Genomic DNA, 22459 nt, shown 5'->3' on the forward strand with positions numbered 1-22459 from the left:
CTAAGGCCTACACCCAATTTTCCACTCCCACGATTCCCGTATTGTTTTAATTCATGTATATAATGATGTGTGGGTAGGCTTTCCGTGTTCAAACAAAAAAATTGGTTTTTTTAGTTGCACTGATTCATCTTAAACTCTGTTCTCTCACCCTATCTTCTTTTCAATTCACTTGAAGACCCCCTTTTTGTATCTATTACCTGTCTACTGCAAATTTGCAGTTTTTCTGGATCTTTTATTTTAATATCATGTAAATAAAATTGTGATATAAAGTATTCATGTGTTTGAAGTACATGTGTTGAGTTCATTGCAATTAATGTTGCTGTTTATAAGTTATATATCTCCACAGGTACAAATTAATTTTGTTTAATGAGAACTGGTGTGAAACAGGACAAAGGACATGGGAGTAACCTCCCCACTGTCCGGACTCTCCCCTGGGAGGCTCCCCTGAATCTGTCCAACCCTCTCTCGTGGGTACAAAAGGGCTTACCTGGCTGTAGGACCCTAGATTCAATGTGGACAAGATTCTGAACCAGAAACCATTGAACTTCGATCGTCTGGGCGCACCAGACTTCGCTGGACTTCGTTTTGGGCCCAATTTCGTCTCTAAGCGTGGGCGCAAAATCCGTTCCGCTCGCGGATTTTGCGATTTTTTTGGCAATTTCAAAAATACAATCTCGCGCGCGCGGCGGTGACTTACCGTGATTCTGAGTTCGCCGAGTTGTTTTTCCTCCCGGTTTGCGTGCGCGGCGTCATTTTGATCTTGCTGCGTGATCGCGCGAGACTTTTCGGCCGCGAGTACGTCATAGCAGCCCGCCATCTTGCACTGCGAGAGTTCGAGAACGGGACTACGTCATAACGGCCCGCGATCACGTATCGCGGGAGTAAACAATTGCGAACACGTAGATGCAACGCGCAGCTGACTTCCGGCAAGAGAATTGAACAGCTCGCTTTCCCGAACTTGCAAAAATTGCAGTTCTGCACAAGAAATCTACCGCAGGCAGCATAAACCTTCTGAAAATGATGATTTGGATCAGAATAACTCAGATTGACATTTGGCTGCACCTTTTGTGCAAGGAGTCCATTTTTTGGGGGGTGGGAGGAAGGAAGTGCCCCAGAGTCTCCAACTTCCTGTTCCTGTCCAGCAGGCTCCTCCCAGTGCTTTGTCCATGTCCCGGTCACTTTTCATTTGGATCTGGAGCTGGAAAGATTACTTTTTGTGGCTGCTGCTGGATATTTGTATTTGAGGACTTTTTGTTTGGATCACCTTTGGATTACTTTTGGATTTGAGATTTTACAAGTAAGTTGGTGTTGTTTGTTTGGGGCATTGCAGTTTCTGCAACTACAATTTTTAAACTTTTTCACAACTTTAAAAAAAATATATTGTGGGTAGGCCAGTAGGCCCAGGGTTAGTCATGGGTGCATGATACAACTGTTTCTGTGAGTTTTGTTGAACTTAAATATCATTTATGTCATGGAATTGAATAGCTCACTGTTATATGTGGATTTTATTTTTAATTTGTGGGTGTGTGTAAAGCCACACTAGCCAGTAGGCCCAGGGTTAGTCAGTGGTGCATGGACTAAGTCTTTCTGTGGGGTCTCTTGAATTTGAACATAATTTAGGGCATGGATGGCATTGGATTGTGTTGATTTTTGTGTGTTTTTCGATTTTTTGGGGTGGTGTTGGGATCTGGCCATGTGGGTGGGGGCCATTTTGAGGCCTGGTCCAGGCAGGGCCTGGTCATGTGGGTGGGGGTCAAGGGGCCATTTTGAAGCCAGGCAGTGTGCCTGCTTTGTGCCATAGGCCTGCACCCAGTCTGCCCTGCTTTCATCCATTATGACCAGGGGTAGTCAGTGGTGCACGGACCAAGGCTTTCTGTGGGGTCTCTTGAATTTAAACATCATTTAGGGCACGGATGCCATTGGATTGTGGTGATTTTTGTGTGTTTTTCGATTTTTTTGGGTGGTGTTGGGGCCTGGCCATTAGGGTGGTGGCCATTTTGAAGCCTGGTCCAGGCAGGGCCTGGCCATGTGGGTGGGGGTCGAGGGGCCATTTTGAAGCCAGGCAGTGTGCTTTGTGCCATAGGCCTGCACCCAGTCTGCCCTGCTTTCATCCATTATGCCCAGGGGTACTCAGTGGTTCATGAAACAACTCTCTCTGTGTGGTCTCTCTTCTATTCATGTAAACATCCATTTTTGATTAGAAATAATTGCAATTTTTATTTTTGGTCTTTCCGTTTTTGGGTGTGTTGTAATAATAATAAATGCCTAGTTGAAAATATTAATTGAAGCATGACATATGCAACATTTATTTAACTGATGTTCCTCTGGCTTTCTTTGCTTTTAGGTGCACATAGAGAACCAAGAATCATCCTCCTCGTTCATCATCAGTGCCAGGAAGAAGTCCTGCTGCGGTGTGTGCAGCACAACGTCACGTGACATCACGTGTGGCCACAGACAACTCTGCAACTCGTGCAACTACGGCCTCCTGTTCTGACATCTGAAGACGATGGGCCCAAAGAAAGGTGGCCGCAGCTCCTCTACCAAGAAACTTGCCAGTGCCACTGCCAGTAAGAAGGAGTAGAAGAAGCAAGTGGCGCCACTTACCAAGGAGACTGGCGTGCCCACAGACACTTTTTTTGGGGGGAAAAAACTACGCCTGCAGCAGCGGTGTCCGCCGGGGACCAAGCTGGGAGCAGCACCTCAGCTTCATTGGTCTCAGTGCCACCACGCCAAGTTAGGCCCAAGGCCATGAGTGCCGCAGAGGCAGCCACTTCAATTGCTCAATCATCATCGACCAGTGATGTTGGCGTTGACTCATCGCAAGAAACTAGCATTCAAACCAACGCAGGGTGTAACTCATCTGATGAGTGTTCAACCACAGCCGCAACAACAACCACGGGTGCAACAAGGAGAGGCGCAAGGAGAGGCGCAAGGAGAAGCGCAAGGAGAAGCGCTAGGAGTGGCGCAAGTAGAGGTGCAAGTAGAGGCGCAAGGAGTGGCGCAAGTAGAGGCACAAGGAGTGGCGCAAGGAGTGGCGCAAGGAGTGGTGCAGGTAGAGGCCCATGGAGATGCGCAAGTAGAGGCGAATGGAGAAGTGCATGGAGAGGCACAACTGCCCACAATGCTTGTTCCTCCAGAAGTAGGGGCACAGCAGGAAATCGAGATTCAAGCGGAGGTATCATCCGAGCAAGCCACTCCTCCTGATGATCCATTGTCTTCCAGATCCCCAGCAAGAAAAAGGTCAAGGAGAGCTAGTACAAGTTCTTCTTCAAGCCCCCTTCCTTCTGATGATCTTGATCTTGATTGGAACCCACCAATGCAGTCTGAGAGGGAGGCACGCCATGAGCCGACAAAGGTAGCTAAGCCTAAAAGGTAGGTTCCCGCAAGGCTTTCACTAATGGGTGATGACGTTTGACGATGATGATCCAGTCATCACAGTCATCACTCCAGCCCCAGCGGGCATGCAGCAGACAGACATTTTGACCCTATCCTGAATTTCTGCTGAGCGGGATGTGGGCAGCGTGGCACTGGTACCACCACCAACACAGGTAACTACTACACCAACACGACCTACAGCTTCCATATTTTCTCGTCAGAAGAATGGACCTCCATCCAGCTCGACCTCCATTACCTCAAGTAGTGGTGCTGTAAGTGCACAACAGAGTCAAATTCAGCCACGCCCAACCTCCACTTTATCTGGCATTGAAACTGAAAGTAGCACCTCCACCACCAGCAGAAATCTCCAGTCACCAGTTTGTGACTTCTTTAGTATTAGCAAAAAGGCGGAAAACCTAGTCATTTGTTCAATTTGTAAAACTGTAGTTAGTCGGAGTAAACTTGGTACCAACTATGGTACCGGAGGCCAGAGAGGTCATCTCCAAAAACACCACACTATCCAGTGGAAGGCGCACCTAAGAAAGATCCGGGAAGCCAAAAGTACAAGAAATCCAAATGCATCCATTGATATTGCATCTGATGATGACGAGGGGCTGATGGTGCAGGGGGAGGTGAAGAAGCGACAGACCTTTTTTCTTATACACGCAGTACCCATCGCAGCAGCACTGCAGTAGTAGTGCCCACACCCTCTACCCCAGCAACATCTATGAGGCACACTAAGAGTCTGGGAGAGACACCAATGCGAAAAAGTACATCAATAAGCCTAACTGGGTTGAAGAAGTCTGGATCATCATCATCACGTAAAACGGTCCAGACCGCCATTAAAAGCATGTTTTGGTCGGAGGCGCCATTTAAACGCAACCACCCAACGGCACTTCTTTATAATGCAATGCTGGCTAAAATGTTCGCGCTGGACCTTCTCCCTTTTTCTTTAGTGGAAGGGGTGGGTTTTCTAGAATTTGTGGCAACAGTCTGTCCTAAATGGAAGGTTCCTAGCCGGTCATATTTTGCCAGAGTTGCGGTTCCAGCACTACATCAAGATGTGCTGGAGGTGATTGGGGCAGCTTTGCAGAAGAGTGTTGTTCACACTATCCACCTGACAACAGACATGTGGACCAGTTGCCAAGCCCTTGATTACATGTGCATCACTGCACACTGGGTCTCTTTTGCAGGGGTTAGAGACAAGTTATGTGCAGATGTTGACAGTGACACAGTTTTTCAAGCTAGTCGGAAACATGCAACAGTAGCCATGTTTGCCATGGAGAAATCTCATACTGCAGTAAGCATTTTGGAGGAGTTTAACAGTAAGGTCTTTGAATGGCTGCATCCAAGAAAGCGCATGATTGGTTATGTTTCCACGGATAATGGCAGTAATATAGTTAGGGCCATGAATGAAGGTGGCTATTTCAGAGTGCCGTGTTTGGCGCACAGTATTAATATTGTTGTTCAAGATTTCTTGAAAAAAGAAAACACAGTCTGCAAGTTACTGACCACCTGCCGAAGAATCTGCACACATTTCAGCCATTCTTTTAAGGCCCAGAAGCATCTGAGGAAACTTCAACATGACCGTAGAGTACCAGTCAGAGGACTCATCCAGGAGGTGGTAACACTTTGGAACTCAACCTTCTACATGCTTCAGCGTCTGTCTGAGCAGTGCTTGGTAATCAATGAGTATGTCTTTGCGCTGGGTTCTTCTATGAAAGACATGAGGCTAGAGTTGGAGGAATGGGACCTAGTTAAAAGCCTGACAGATATGCTTCATCCTTTTGAGGTTATCACGCGTGAAGTCAGCAGGGAGGACTGTACTTTGGGCAAAGCTATCCCATTGTTGCGCATGCTAGAGCACCAACTGAAGGCGGTGTCTTCAACGTTCAAAGATGATACTGGCAAGCAAGACGCATATCGACAGCCTCACCGCCGCGGAGCACCTTCACTTCCAGATATACACCAACCCCAAGACCACCCTCAGAGGCACCCTCATCTACAGACCCCCGGGACCACGCACACAATTCAGCGAAGCCATCGCAGAATTCATCAGCCCGCTCACACTCACCTCATCAGACTACATCCTCCTAGGGGACCTCAACTTCCACTTAGAAAACAACAATGACGGCAACACCACCACCCTGCTTGACAACCTCGCCAACCTCGGACTCAAGCAACTGGTGAACACCCCCATCGACTACGCCGGCCGCACGCTTGACCCAGTCTTCTCCTCCAGTGACCACATCTCCTTCAGCCATTCCACCGGGCTACACTGGACAGATCACAGCTGAGTCCACTTCAACTTCAGGAAAACTACGACTCACCACCACCCGCAACAAGGTCCACGAAGATGCTGGAGCAAGATCACCACCAACCAGCTCACCACCTCGCTAAGCCAGAACCCTCCCACCAACACTACGGACCCCAACGAAGCAGCCTGCAACCTCACACAGTGGCTCACCAACTGTGCAGATACCCTCGCACCACTGAAGAATCCTCCCAACAGACCCGGCAGCAAGCAAGCCTCGTGGTACACCAACGACCTAAAAAACTCCAAGATATCCTGCCGTACCCTCGAGAAAGCCTGGCGCCACGACCAGTCAACAGAAAACATGACAGCCCTCAAGAACGCTATCCGCAAACACCACCAGCTGATCCGCACTACGAAAAGGACATCATTCAGAGAACGACTGGACAACAACACCCGCAACAGCAAGGAACTCTTCAACATCGTCAAAGAGCTCACCAACCCCAGCGCCAGCAACAACGACATCACGCCCTCACAAGACCTCTGCGACTCACTCGCCTCGTTCTTCCACCACAAGATCGCATTCCTATACAACAGCTTCGTCACCCAACCACGCACCCAACAACAGAACCAATGCCCCCCACCACCACCCTCTACACCTGGACCCCCGTCAGCACCAAAGACACTACCCTCGTGATGAACACCATCCATTTCGGCTCTCCAGCCGACCCCTGTCCACACCACATTTTCAACAAAGCCGGCTCCATCATCGCACCCCAACTCCGGAACGTCATTAACAACTCCTTTGCATCTGCCACCTTTCCAGAGACCTGGAAGCATGCGGAGATCAGCGCCCTCCTGAAGAAACCCACCGCTGACCCGACGGACCTCAAGAACTTCCGCCCCATCTCGCTCCTCCCTTTTCCCGCTAAAGTCATCGAGAAAACCGTCAACAAACAACTGACCGCCATCCTCGAGACCAATGGCTCCCTCGATCCATCGCAGTCCGGCTTCCGAGCAAACCACAGCACCGAGACCGCCCTCATCGCAGCCACCGACGACATCAGGTCCCTGCTCGACAACGGGGAAACTGCCGCCCTCATCCTCCTCGACCTATCGGCAGCATTCGACACAGTCTGCCACCGCACCCTGACAGCCCGCCTCCTCCACGCGGGGATCCAAGGAAAAGCTCTGGAATGGATCACCTCCTTCCTCTCAGACAGAACTCAGAGAGTCCACCTCCCTCCCTACCACTCTGCGGCCACCAAGATCATCTGCGGCGTTCTTCAAGGCTCCTTGCTCTGCCCCACCCTCTTCAACGTCTACATGAGCCCCCTCCCAGCGATCGCACGCCAACACAACTTAAACCTCATCTCCTATGCTGACGACACCCAGCTGATCATCTCCCTTACCAACGACCCCGCCACCGCCAGAGCCAGCCTCCTGGAAGGAATGAAAGACATCGCGGAATGGATGAAGCTCAGCCGTCTGAAGCTGAACTCTGACAAGACGGAAGTCCTCATCCTCGGACCATCCCCCTCCGCCTGGGACGACTCCTGGTGGCCCCCTGCACTCGGCACCGCCCCCATTCCCATGGACCACGCACGCAACCTAGGCTTCATTCTGGACTCCTCCCTCACAATGACCAAGCAAGTCAACGCCGTCTCGTCATCATGCTTCAACACCCTATGCATGCTCCGAAAGATCTTCCGGTGGATCCCCACCAAAACCAGAAAGACGGTCACCCAGGACCTTGTCACCAGCCGACTGGAGTACGGGAACGCCCTCTACGCGGGAACCACAGCCAAACTACAGAAAAGACTTCAATGCATACAGAACGCTTCTGCACAACTCATCCTGGACATCCCCCGTCACAGCCACATCTCTGCCCACCTGAGAGACCTGCACTGGCTCCCCGTCAGCAAGAGAATCACGTTCAGGCTCCTCACCCACGCACACAAGGCTCTCCATGACATGGGCCCCAAATACCTCAACAACCGCCTCACATTTTACACACCCACCCGCCAGCTCCGATCCGCCAGCCTCGCCTCGCCACCGTCCCACGGATTTGCAGAACCACCACCTGGGGAAGATCTTTCTCCTATCTGGCGGCCAAGACATGGAACTCCCTCCCCACCCACCTACGGCTGACCCAGGACCATCTCTCCTTCAGGAAGCAACTCAAGACATGGCTCTTCGAGCAGTAGCAGCACCCCCTCCTCCCCCCAGCGCCTTGAGACCCTCACGGGTGAGTAGCGCACTTTACAAATGTAATTGATTGATTGATTGATTGATTGATTGATTGATATCCGTTGGCGGAGAGCTTATTAACCCGCCTAGTTGACAATGAAAGGCTTACAAAAATACATACAGAACAACATTACATTTGTGCCATTATTCTAGATCCACGGTACAAAAAGGCACTGGCCAGCAAAGCATTCATTCCTTTTACTGAAGCAGATGTTTCAAAGTACAAACATTGGCTAGCTCTGTCAGCCACTCGGTTCGAAAAAGAGCAGCAGGAAATTGAAGGAACCGGCAGAAGTACTACTGAATCAGCAGGCCATCCGGCGTCAAGGTCCACTTATGTGGCCGAAGGCAGTCACTTTCCCTCATAGCTGTTACCGACACCAGCAACCGTATCATCATCCTCACCTGCACCAGGTCCAGCCATAATATTGTCGGAAGCGGATTGGATAACTCATCAAGGGTTTGCTCGTTCCAGTGTTGATGCAAAGGCCTCAGATGGTACGCAAAGTCCAGCACCCCTGGATGACCTTGAGTGGATGGTGCAGGCCTATCTGGATGACCCAACAGAGGTCTACATTGATCGCAACCCATTGCTGTATTGGTATGGGAAAATGGGTCAATGGCCACTGATCACCAAGCTGGCTCTAAATTATTTGTCTTGCCCACTCACAAACATGTCTTCTGAATGTCTTTTCAGTGTTGCTGATGCCATTATAACTTCAAAAAGGACCCGCCTCTCGCCCAAAAATGTGGAGAATTTAACAATGATCAAGATGAATCAGCACTTCATACCACCAGATTACAAAATACTTGAATCCACGCAGGAAGAAGAGGACACCGACTTAGGTGACGGAAGTTCCTCTCTGTTAGCTGACCTACTTCCATCTCAATTCACAGAGTTTGAGGACGAGCTCTACTTCCCTGACACCTAGGCCTGAAACTGACTTCCTTTTTTTTTGTCCTGACTCCTTATTCACTTTTACTCCTGTGTGTCTTTCTTTGTTTTGCAAGTTTTACCACAACAAAACTCTAATCACAACAAATCCATCAGCAGCACTGTCTTAGTCTTATTTCCTTATTGAAGGTGCCGCTGTCTGCAATCCCGAAGTTCACAAGTTCAAAACTCAGTCATGCTCCTCTATCCTCCTCCTCCAGACTCCCCCTATCCATTTCCCTCAAGGCAGATAGCTGGATTACGCAGAATGAAGAAACTGTCGCTTCGTAGACGAGTCCCCTCAAAAGAAGTGGGACTGGAATTACTGACTATATGCTGATTGTTGACAGTTACTTCTGAAATTGACACGAGAGGCTGCCCTGTGGGCCTTCAGTTTAAGAACAAGATGCGGACAAAAAGTGGAACAGGTAATGAATAATGAGATGGCATGCAGTGGACAGCACTGGCTGTCTGGCTCTGATGAAAGCAATTGCTGTTTGTTTGTTGTGCATAAAATGAATCATATGTCTTCTGTTATTATTTAATCGTTTACACACTAAATGTAACTCAAGTCTACTCTGTTTTTTTTACCATGTTTAATTCAAATTGTACTTCTATTGCAGGGGCCACTACGTTGCATTTTTTAATATGCAAAATGTCCTTGGACTCACTGTGTGTGTAGACTACTAGACTGCGACTGCATGAACAACATTGAGTTTGTCAATATACCATGATGATGATGAGTCTTGATGATCAAACTTACATAATATCTTTTTTCTTTACAGTCACTCACTGGGATGGATGGATCATCATCGTCATTTTACGGAACAACTATGGCTATTTCGTGAGTGGCAAACAGGTAAACCAGTCAACAACAACTACAGCAGAACTACATGTCTGTCTAGTCGTGGTATGGAGTGGTCGAGCCAGTGTAGTGTCATTATGCCAGACTCCAGACAGCAGTTCATGTACAATTGTGGCTATGTGGCTTGCTGCATACAATTAGATATGCTTTGTCTGTCTGTGTCAAAGAGGTATGCTACATCAGGTTGCTTAACTCAGTGGTGCCTGCCTTGACCGTCTGCATGGCCCTGGCCTGCTGTGTGCTAAGTAATTACTATCCTTGAAAAGGAGACTCAGAGTACGCACGTTAGAAATGATGCTTGTATGTAATACTGTCGCCTCTGAAACTGAAAGTGTTATTTTTGCACTACACACCGTACCTTATATTTTTTTCTCCGTGGTGTTTTAATATCACTTCCTGTTTTTCCATCAACAATTACAAGCCGGCTTTTACCCTGTGCGATGGGAAAAACGATTAACTCAGGCTTACCATTAGCGATCTGCAATTCCGCCGCCGCCAGGCAGGCAGTGGACAGTGTGTCTGTCTGGTCACCAAGATTGCTCGACGGAGCGTCAGATGGAATGGAGGAGTACCGCGAATAAGAGGAATGGATGGACGCATGGAACTTTCCAAATTGAAGAGGACAACTACAACATACAGTTTCAGTATCCTCTTCACTTCTCCTTATCTTTTAAATAATGTTATTGTTGTGAACTTCTATGAGTGTGACTCATTGCGTTTGTTTGCTCTCTGCTTCAAATTCATCCCTCCAGCTAGATGATAAGTTTCTTTGCTATTTTTAAAACTAATTTAATGTACTAATCAGTGTTTATTCTCTCTGAGGGCAGATAGGCAAGTGAAATTGCGTAATTACTGCAGCCCTGTACTATCAAATTGTTTCTTCATAGTTAGTAAGTTGTAGTAAGTACTACTTTTCAGTAACCTAACCATCCATTTAGCAAACAACTTCATCTATGCAGTAGTGCACTTCCTTTATGTCCCTTAAAAGATTTATGGATATCTTCGTATCCAAAGATTTGTTTTTCTTCATTTGTTGTTTGCCCATGCTGTGATTTTTTTCCCTCTCTCCATAAAACTTTCCCAAAAAAACCCATTCCCATCCAATTTTCAAACCCTAACGCTCTTCCCCCAGGTTGTGTGGTTTTCATTGAGGTGTGACTAAATGACAACAATAATTCCACACACTTGCTGGGGAGGATGAGGTGCAAGCAACCTCCTCAAATAAATTTTAAGGCAGCTAGATGAATCCTAGGATATTGTAATTCTGCTTAAAAAAACACCAATGAGTATTTTCAAATCAATTCTGAATTTCATGCCCACCATCGATTGGATCCATCGTCAACAGCATCCTCCTACACGTGAAGAAAGGTTACGCTGCTGTGTCACTGTTCTTGTAGCCATAATCATCCATGCAAATATTTTTTCCCATACTTATCTTCAGCATTGCTTAGGCTACAAATATACTGTTCCTTCTAGTACTCCTCTCAGGCCACTCAAAGTCTCATTTGCTTTTTTTTCATATGCTGCTACTGCTAGTGTGGTACCACTCCTACTACCATCACAACAATAGAATTTCTGTCCTGGATGGATTTCATGGGCAACCGTAATCACCATTTGCCATGCAGCCAGTGCTGTGCCTAGCTCTATTGTCAAACATGAATCACAGGTAAGATAAGCATTTTGGGGAGGTAGAATAATGGGCTAAGACTCGGAGGAGAGGAGAGACTGACAGAAGTACTAGTAAAGTACTAGTAGGGCAAATGAATTCACTAACTCTGTTAGTGGCACTTATGTAAATTTTTGGACGTTTTAGATAATTCATGCTGGTAATTTTGAGGAAACCAAACGTACAGTAACCCCCACCCACCACCCCACAAAATAATATTAACGCGTACACTATGTTGAAGTATGTAAAATAAATAATTATATTTCCCCTAACAAAAATAAACTATTCAAAAGACCCAATCCACCCCTCTCCCTAACCCCAACCAATGTCCATAGGAATGTCCCTCAAAAAGTCCCTCTGAATCGCCAACGCCCAATTCCCAACCCCCCAACAGTCTTTAAAAAAGGTGCAAGGGACAGTCACTTCCAGCGGTGTCCTGTGGACAGGTGGTCCCGCATCTCTTTACGGAGGTCCTGGAGCTGACGCTTCAGCTTCTCAACCGCGCGCTCCAGGTAGTCCACTCTCAGGCTCTGGGGGGGGGGAGCTGCTGGTTTTTTTGCTGCTCCGCAGCAGCGGCTGGAGGCTGTTGGACCACGGCGCTGTACCACTGGAGGCTGCTGGCAGGTGGACCCAGGGGCACTGGAGGAGGATGCAGCTGTTGCCGTCTCCTCCTCCTGCTCCGGAGCCACCAGCCGCCGATATTCGTCACAAATGGCCTCCAGCTTCCGGGCCCTGGCCTGGACAGCCATCTCCTTCCGGCTGAGTTTTTGTGGAGCATCTATAGGAAGAAATAAAGAAAAATACTGTAACCAATACTCTTTAACATTAACACAAAATAATTCAACAGAAAGTTGTCTCACAGTAACACTAGCAACTTGCAAGCACAGTATAACATTTTGGCATGTATCTTTCTGCCGTCTTTGTAGGCCTGTAACATTAGTGGGAGTTTCAGGAATTCTACTAGCAGCACTATGGACTCACTACATAGTCAGAGAGTCAGAGAGTACACCAGTCTTCTTCTTTTTTCTCTTGTTTTGTGAAACAAAATACTTGTACGTGAACTTGTGGTAGCTGGCATAATGCCAGCTCTGTCAGCTTGCACCCAAGAAAAACAGACACAAGCCATGATGACGCAGACTCGCATTACTTTAAGCAGTACATGCAGGTGGGGATAGGGAAGCTCTTACTTTTCTATAGGGGTGGGACTGGCCATACTCGGTTACATCAAGGGCTACTGCTCAATGTAATTTATATTTCGCACTGCCCCCCCGGGCCTTGACTACTATAAAAAGAAAATTAAGATTATTAATTTCTGATCATATATCCAGCCGATCACATGATCTTTGCTTATATAATGGATGACTTTAGGTGCTTTGTTTTGATAGATTGAGTGAACAACAGCGATAGGCCACCCGTGATTGACACAGCTGAAAGAAAATTATTAACATAGGGAGTGAGTGTGGTACCCATAATTGCCAGAGGAAAGGACTTGACTTGATATAATGTGAACTATACAATACATACACAATATATGCTGTGCTTGCAAAGTAAACTACTGTACTGTTAGTCAATGGAGTATTTCTGAACAATCACAACTTCTAGTATTTGGATTTCCTCTGCTTTGCTACTCTGGCACGGACATGCTGTTCAAAGTAACACTCTTCATCCACTGAGTGTCTGCTCTACATACATCTCTGCTATCTAGGTGGAAGAAGATACCATCCAGGCTTCCAAAGTAAATGTCTATCATTCTTCTTAATGTCTCAACTGGACCAACTTTACTTTTTCTCAACAACCAACTAACACCCTTTTTATTTTATTTGGTAAACCATCGCCTTGATTTGCATTTGAGTTTCACCCAAATGATATATTGCAATGCACACCATACATGCATTTTCTGATTCACCCACACAGGCAGTCATCTTTTCTTTCTCCTCCAACTATCCTTGCTTCAAGCAGCCATGCCTCTGATTCCTTCCTATCAGCCACCTCTGCAATGAATTCAAAAACACGTATCATTCTTTACAGTCATAAATGTTACGACTCGCTCGTCCTTCCTTACACCCTTCTTTCCCTTTTAGTTCATCACATCCCTCAAGTTCATCTGATCTGACTTGGCTTCACGAGGAAAGATTCACAGCTGAGTTCAAGTCAAATAGAGGGGGCCATTGCTTACTAGAGAACTACTGCCGCTAATGCTATTGCTAAGTCAAGGGTGACTGTCTTCTCCGTGATTGGCAAAAATGTAGTTCTAAATTAGTAACTGTTCTTAACAGTACAGTGTACTTGTAGTAGTGTACTGTCTACTGTACAGCACATCATGCACCCCTTTGAGAGCCTACTCTAAAATGTCAATAAGTAAGGAGTATAATAACTTACCACCGTCCGCCGCTGCTGAGCCATCCCCCATAGCAGCTCCTCCTGGTGGCACTTGTGGCGCCGCAGCATCAGCCCCTGGAGTGGACACCTCCGCGCTGCTGGCCCCGGCACTGGTGGTGGTAGGTGCTGCATCCGATGTTGTGACGCCTAGAAAAAACATGTCCTATTTTTAGATGCCATACACCACCCCCTATTTCGTCTCGTAATGGAAGAAAATGTTAATACATAAACAATTTTTAATTATTGGGACTGAAAAAAAGTGACGGTTTTGGGGAGGGTGTTAACTTTTTATATGCTTAGCCATAACATGCTACACTTTTTGGCACAACTGATGAATGCTTGCTTTTTAACGTGCAGCATTTTTCTAATTACAGACAGAAGATTCCATTGCCCTTCTGGCAACAAGAGCTTTTCAATTTTCACCACCTACTCCTCATCACCACCAGTACTTGAAGTTCAAACAAGGTGAGGGCTCCCGCACAATTATTATAATAATTAGATGTGTTGAGTTGAAATATATTCTAGGGAAGGGTGTTTAAACTTTAAAGTCATCTATCACCACTGCTCGCTGGGAATACTGCGCTATTAAAAATAAAGAAATTGTTTTTTTATTTCTTATTTGAAAATAAAACTTTAAAACTAAAAAACACTGTGTGGTTTTTGTTCACGAGTGAGTGAGCGGAAGGGTTTGCAGTTGCACTACTGCACTTTGCAAGCATGCCTCCGTGACTCTGATAGGTCGGGACTTCGTAGTCTTCTTCTATTCTTCTGGGTCGTATAATTATTGGTCAGACACACTAGATAGTTGGTCAGGTGATTGGGGGTTCAACTTCTGTTCTGACTGAGGTATGTGGAAAGTCGAACTGCACCTATCATCAACAATGTCCTATTTCTCTTGTTCATACTTCTGTATGTGCAGAATAGTCCCTGAAACACTAGCGGTATGGTATGTGTGCCTATCAAATCAAAAAGCCAACTACTAGCTTATTCTTGGTGGACATTGACAGTTTGTTGTTGGAAATTGTCAAAGCACTAAGATTAAGAAGACTGGAATAGACAGCAAGGGCAACCCAGAGGACTGCACTCAGTGCCTAGAGCTATTGCTGGATCAGAGTTTTGTTTAACACCGTTTGCCGACTGGGAAAGCTTAGCTACCTACACAGACCGACTCATAATAATGTTAAATAGTAGTAGCACAGAGAGTGATAGTAGAGGCAGGATAAGAATGTAGAAACAGTCTACAAGAAGATCAAAGACTTTTTTGTAAAAAATAGAATTAGGAAACAGTTTGGAATGAATAGGTGCTGTAAAAGTTAGGGAAGTATAATTATTAATATTAACAACAGAACTCCTACAGTTCAGGAAACAACTAAAAACCTGGTTGTTTGACCAGTAATTCACATCCTCAGCCCACCGTACCTACTTCTTAGGATAGACATTACTGCAGTCTAGCGCCGAGACGCCCACGGGTATTTGGTTGCGCTCTAAAAATGCCAGTAAATAAATAAATAAATAAATAAATAAATAAACAACCTACTGGGGCCAGCAGAAGAGACCTCGGAGGACCGATCCTGCCCAACTTGTTCCGCCGGCGTTTCTGTCGTCGTCTTGCCCCTGGGAGGTGCTGATGATCATGAAATAAACACAAACATGGATGATTGTTTTTTTGAAATATTTGATTTCTTTGACCACAATCTAAAATTATCTTGGGGAAACAAATTACCAACAATTGCACTACATGTATTGACCTATCTGATCTGGTCAACTAGGAGGATAGTACAGTATTGCTGGATTCGCAGACCGTCTACTTGGAAAGTTATGTAAATCACTAACTAAACCAACAACAAAAAGGTACGACTGCCAGCACTCAGCAGCACGCGACGTGACAGACACAGTCCGTCATCATGATTGCAGACCACTAAAAAATGTCCTACTACTAAATAACAAGTCATAATATACTCAACCTATCAATCCACCACTATCTCTTCTTAGTGGCAGCAGGAGTACAAAGGAAGGACTAGGCTTGAGTCTCTAGTCTCTCTAGCATTACACAGTTCTGTAAAGAACTACACTCATACATAATCAGGCCAAATGAGCACAAAGTTGCAACAAGTAAGCATAGTAGCAACGCCACTGAGCAGGCGAGCACCTGCAATCACAGAAGCTATTTAAAAATTAATTTACCTGCAATGTAATCGAATCAGCAGCATTCTTGCTCTTCGGGAAAAACATATATTAGCAATATAACACAGAGCAGAAGAAAACAAAGTAGTTATTAAATAGCTACTCACCAAGCCCAGTGATCTCAACGCCTATCAGGTCGAGCAGGTCCTGCTCCCGGTCAAGGATGCCTGACCACCAGTGCGTTGCCTGGTTGTAGGTGTGCCGGACCCCTGACTCCCTAAACATGGCCCAGCACACCTTAGCCCAGAGCTGGTGGCGCTCCTTGAGGCCATTCCCTGTACCGGGCCTGCCGCCTGCTGCGATGGTCTTTGGGAGGTGGCGCTGTACATAAAAGATAAGTGAGGTCACCTCCACCGCACTAAAGATCTCCCTCGCTGTGCAATCCTCCGACCTTAAGCGCCCGCAAGGGAGCCGGCTGTGGGGTGCGGGACTCTTCCCCTTGCTAGGGCCGACTCCCTTTGCCATGGTTCTGGAAAACAAAAAAAGGAATAGGAAAAAGGTCAAATGAAAATAAAAGAAAAGAGAGAGCGAGTAAAAAGTAGTAATCAAGTAAGAAAAAGTAGAAAAAAACAAAATATAGATGTAGAAAAATAAAGTGATAGATAATGATTAAAAAAGATTTTTAAAAAGTTCAAAAAAGCAAAGGATTGCAGAGATTAAAAGAGGATGGAAAAAGCATGTCCAGAACGATAGCATTGAATGAAAAACAAGATGGCCTTGGCCATTGCGACAGCGTGGGTAAGTTTGCGCGATATTTCCCCCGCGAGCACGCAAAAACGGACGCGAATATGTAATTGCGGTCCACACGTAGGGAATGCACAACGCGAGCATGCAACTGGCGCCCGGAAACGGAAATACGCAACACGAACACTGAAAACAAGATGGCCGCCCCCATGTACGCCCATGCGGTCGGCACTCTGAAAAAAACCCTCGATCACGCAAAGCGCCCCGCGAACATGCAAAAATAACAAAATCCGCAAATTCGCGGATTTTGCGGATCGCGAGTTCGCTTTCACGCGAATTCACGTACCGTGAATTCGCAAATTTCGCCCATACTTATTCGTCTCCCTCTCAGTCTGAAGCATCATATGTGCCTGTGCATCATACAGGCTCTGTGCAGGACCTGTGGAACATCAAGGACAACTTAAGATATCTCCCTTGGAGTGAAGGAGTCACTCCACTGCACCCACAGGCACCATATCACGACTGACCAGTCTGCTGTTCCTGAGCTCCTATTGACTTCAAAGGCTCCAGCAACACAGGATGTGGGTTTCTATATCTCTCAAGGTTTGAGCTGTGAAACGCGTTGGAAAAGGCAAAAATAAATATTCAACTGTGTTTGCCGGTTTTGCTGAATAAAGGATGCTTCCAGGAAAGGCTGGATCCGCCTGTCATTGTGTGTGCTTTCACACATAGGACAAAAGCTTAGAAATTCACTGAAAAAAACAGAGGTTACAGGGACGTTATAGCTAGGGTCAGATTTCACTTGTACAAAACCAGAGAAATTCAGCAGTTCTAGTTAGCTGAGCTAACTAGAAATTAAACCCCCCGCAATGCACTGCTTATGACCTCACATATTACATCACTCATGACATGGTCAGTGACATCACAGGTTTTTATACTCTATTTGCTAACTATAACGTCTCTATAACTCCTGTTTTTTCACTAAATTTCTAAGGTTTTTTCATTTCTATTTGCTAACTTTAAGGCCCCTGTAACCTTTGGTTTTTCAGTGAATTTCTATGTTTTTTTTAACTAGTAGTCATGTTTGTAGAGTGATGGAGAGAGGGGGCTGGGATACCAGCCAGTTCTCAGGAATCCCACTGTGTAGGAATTATATGAGTTACAAGGAGAGGTTCTTGACCCGCAAAGTCCATCAGGAGTAAGGTGGACCTCATCTCCCAACTAGTAGGGCAGCACAAGCCGCGTGTGCCGAGGGGTGGAGACAGGGGGCGTGACCTCCAAAGACCTCTTAGCAATCCTGTGGTGTAGCACTCACTGGAGATAACAGGAGGGTTAGGTTTTTTTTTAAAATGCAGTTTTATATAGCACAAACTCGACCTGAAGGTATTGGAGCACTGGACATGAGCACCGGTTACATTACATATTCAGGCAAGGGGAGATTAAGTGATTTGCCCAGAATGACAGGATGTGGGTGTGACCCAGAGGCTCGAACCCTGGTTTCCAGCAAAAAAGTTGGCAATCTAGCTGACGGACCACATCCTCTCCCCAAGGACGTCCTTGGGGGCCAAATACCCCTTCTGTTACCTCCAGTAAGTCCCATACAGTGGGATTGCTGAGACCTGGTAGAAGGCCATGCCCCTATTCTTCACCACTCTGCAAACACTCCTTCTGGTGCACTACTAGTAGAGGATGAAGTCCCTTTGGCTATTGAGGGTCCTTGGGGGCCATCTAGCCCTCCTGTTAAGTCCAGTAAGTCCCACACAGTAGGTTTACTGAGAGGTGTCGGGTGGCCACGTCTCCTTTGTCCACCATTCCGCAAACGCACCTCCTGACGCTGTTGGGGGAAATAGTCTACTTTAGTCCTGAGGCCCTCAGGAGTAAAATGGATTTCATTCCCCAACCAGAAGTCCTCTCAGCAATCCCGCTGCCTGGGACCTACTAGAGGTAACAAGAGGGCTTGTTGGCCCCCAAAGACCCTCAGCATTCAAGGGGATTTCATTCCCTAAACACCACTGCTTCGGGAGGCACGTTTACAAAGTGATGGTGAAGGGAGCATGGCCTCCAGAAACTTATGGGAGTTTTTTGTTTAATTAAATATTTATTTTTAGGGAAGGGGGCTGCATAGCCCTCTTTCCACTGACGATTTTGGTCCTGGAGATCCCATCCCCCGGGGCCAATCTTTTTTTTTAAATGGGGAGGCAGGCTGCGCAATGTCCCACCCCGGGCCGGTTATGGTCACGGGGACCCCACCCTCCGGGGTCCAGCCTTTTTCTATTTTTTTTTATTTTTCTTTAATTTTGGCATGTGGACCCCATCCCTCGTGCCAGGCCTTTATTTTTCTATTTTTTTTAAAGGGAGGGGGCAACATGACCACCCCTCACAGGCATATTTCGGCCAGGGGACATCCATCCCCTGGGGCCAGGCCTTCATCATTTTTATATAAAAATGGGGAGGGGCCACCTTGGCCCAAGGGGCATGGCCACAATGTTTGGAACCATGAGAGGAGACTCAAGGCCCCTGCAGTCCCTGCCGGCTACCTGCCTCCTGCGGGAGCTGGCATTGCATTGACAGAGGGAGCCACAAACATGCAGCTGCCTCTGTCCAAAATTCTGCTCCACTTCATGGACGCAAGAGGATTTTGCTCTTGCTTCCATAAAGCGGAGCAGTAATTGATATGGCTTCCGTCAAGCCATAGCAAATTGCAATGCCAGTGGTGGGCACCCGGGACATTGCTGGAGCCAGCCCTGGGGGGTGGTGGTCCCCAGGGCCATCTAAAGATCCATGAAGGGAGGCGCTCTGCCCCCTCCAGCAAAAATTAAGCCCCAGGGAGATGGTGAACCCCGGGGCTGCTGAGGGGCTGGAGCCCCGGGGCATAATATTTAAATATAGCTACAGGGAGGTGGCATTCCCCGGGGCTGCAGGGGCTTGTGACCCCCCCGCATTTATGTGAATTAGCCCCAGGGAGGTTGCGGTTTCCGGGGCTGCGTGGTGGGCCTGGAGCCCCCCACCCACTATAATTTCATATAGCTCTGGGGATGTGGCGGGCCCTGGGGTCGCGGAGCCGTGTGGCCTATCCGCATTTCCTTTGTGTTAAGCCCTGGGGGGTGGTGGCCTGCATGAGGCCCCCCCATCAATATTTGTATTTACCACCAGAACCTGGCCCACCCAGGGCCTAAATTAAACAAAGCGCTGAAATCTGCACATTGTTTTATTTTTTATTTTTGGCAGGAGTCGATAATCCAACACGATCCCATCCAAAAATGTTTTAATGCTTTTTTGGCCCTGGGAGGTCCCATGGGGGCCCCTTCAAGATACCTAAGGGGTCAGGATGTTTCTACCCTGCCTCCTTTTCTTTTTTGTGCGTTTTTTGCTTGTGACGTGGTTCAACCGAGTCACAAGATGGCAGCCAACACTTCCTGGTTTGAAGTGTTAGCAGCCAATCAGATTCCTGGCATGAGATCAGGGGGCGTCGCGGATCTACCGTGGCCTCAGTTGTATATCTGAGAAATCTTTAAGTTTCTCACCAACCACTGAACTGATGTACACCATTTAGCGAAAATAGTGCTTTCTGGACCAAGAGCTACCTTTCTGACAAATTTGTGTAATTCCGTTCAGCAGTTCGGACTGTAGGCTTGTCTAAAGTTTCCTTTGGAAATTAAGAAAGCGTTATGGAACCCTCCCTTTTTCACGACCCCCGTTTACCGGATCACCCCGAAATTTTCAATACTGCCGGTGAAGTAAGAGTCAAAGTAGTTTTGGAAATTTTTTGAGGATTTGTCAAATGACTCCAAAGATATTGACAAATTAAAAAATGCTCTTCCTATGGAAACTGCATTCTAACTATATCTACTTACCAGCGACCACCAGTAGGTAACTATATATATATATATATATATCTCACTCCAAATTTCTTCCGTTCACGAAGAAAACCACAGGCTACTTCTGGATGCTCAAATAGTGTTTTTTTAGGCACAAAATCAAGCAGCTGCCTGATTTTGTGCCTTAAATAAACACTATTTGAGCATCCAGAAGTAGCCTGTGGTTTTCTTCGTGAACGGAAGAAATTTGGAGTGAGATTTCAGGGTGACCGGCACCCACTCAGGCTCGCCGCAAGCTCGAAACCGGGAACAGCCGGAACTGTTGTTCATATATATATATATATATATATATATATATTCACTGAAAAAACCATAGGTTATAGACCATATATAGTTAGGAATTAGCATTTAAAAAACCTCATTTTACTCACACAAAACCATTGAAATTCCATATATAGTTAGTTGCACTAACTATATATCGCGCACCCGCAATCCACTGCTGATCATGTCACATATTACATCATTCATGACATGGTCAGTGACATCACTGATGACATCACTGATGACATCTCAAATGACATCACTGATGACATCACTGATGACTACATACAGTGACTGTATAATTCTGTAAAGTTAAAATATGTCTTACATATTGAAGAATGAGTGGATGTATAAGTGTCTTGATGAAGGATTTAGTAGGGGCATGGCTGACTGTATGAGTGACTGATTAAATGTGTCTCACTGAGTGCATGGGTTAGTGACTAAACTGTCTTAATTTGTGCATCATTATGTCTGTTGTTCTGTAAACTGCTGCATGTGTTGATCATTAGCTATATGATTAACTGTATGGATTATTGATTGGTTGCCCAAGCATTTGTATGGGAGACTGAGTGTGTGTCTGGGTGGCTGGGAGGTGTATGACTCTCTGCATAGATGTGTGAGCAGTTGATTGACTAGATGTATGGGTTCAAAAGTGCATGTGGAAACAGCTGTATGGGCGGTTGACTGTGTGCATGAGTGTATTGGTGAGTGAATGGATATCTCAGTGCTACATGTCAAAGTAAGTACATATGTAAAACACAGTACATGTGAGAGTTGACATATATAAATAACTGTGCATAAGAGCCAGTGAATGTGTGAGTGGCTGTATGGATCATTGTGAACTTGTATCCAGGATTGTATAAGTGAGTAAATATGTTTTAGTATATGTTTGAATAAGTAAGGTGTGTATAACTGTATAGTTGAGGAAATGGAGGTGTGATTGATTCTTTGCATGACTGACTAAGTGTCTGAGTAACTCCATGGATGAGTGACAGTCTATGAGTGTCTGTTTACACTGAGTGTATCTAAGGTTATATTAGAGTCTGAAGAGGTTCATCGTATTATCACGTGAATGATGTCATCAGTGATGTGATCAGTAATGTCAAATGAGATGTCATCAGTGATGTCATTTGAGATGTCATCAGTGATGTCATCAGTGATGTCATTTGAGATGTCATCAGTGATGTCATCAGTGATGTCATTTGAGATGTCATCAGTGATGTCATCAGTGATGTCACTGACCATGTCATGAATGATGTAATATGTGACATGATCAGCAGTGGATTGCGGGTGCGCGATATATAGTTAGTGCAACTAACTATATATGGAATTTCAATGGTTTTGTGTGAGTAAAATAAGGTTTTTTAAATGCTAATTCCTAACTATATATGGTCTATAACCTATGGTTTTTTCAGTGAATTTTCAAGGTTTTGTAAATGCTAATTCCTAACTATATATGGTCTATAACCTATGGTTTTTTCAGTGAATTTCAATGGTTTTTTAATAGCAAATATCATAAGCTGTCGAATGTCAAGTACGTGGTAAGTGAAAACATTTTCGTGTTTATGCACACTGATCTGCTTTGAATGGTGCCCCCCCCCCCTCATTTCTATTAGGAGTACTCTCTCTTTGCAGATAGTGAAAGGTAGTTAACGCAGGCCTTTGCCCCCGTTGTAATCCGTCGTGCCTGCTTCTCTCTCCATTTGATTGATTGTTATCCAAGTATTTA

Source organism: Lissotriton helveticus, chromosome 1_1 (assembly GCF_964261635.1).
Source record: "Lissotriton helveticus chromosome 1_1, aLisHel1.1, whole genome shotgun sequence".
In the NCBI taxonomy this organism is placed as follows: domain Eukaryota; kingdom Metazoa; phylum Chordata; class Amphibia; order Caudata; family Salamandridae; genus Lissotriton; species Lissotriton helveticus.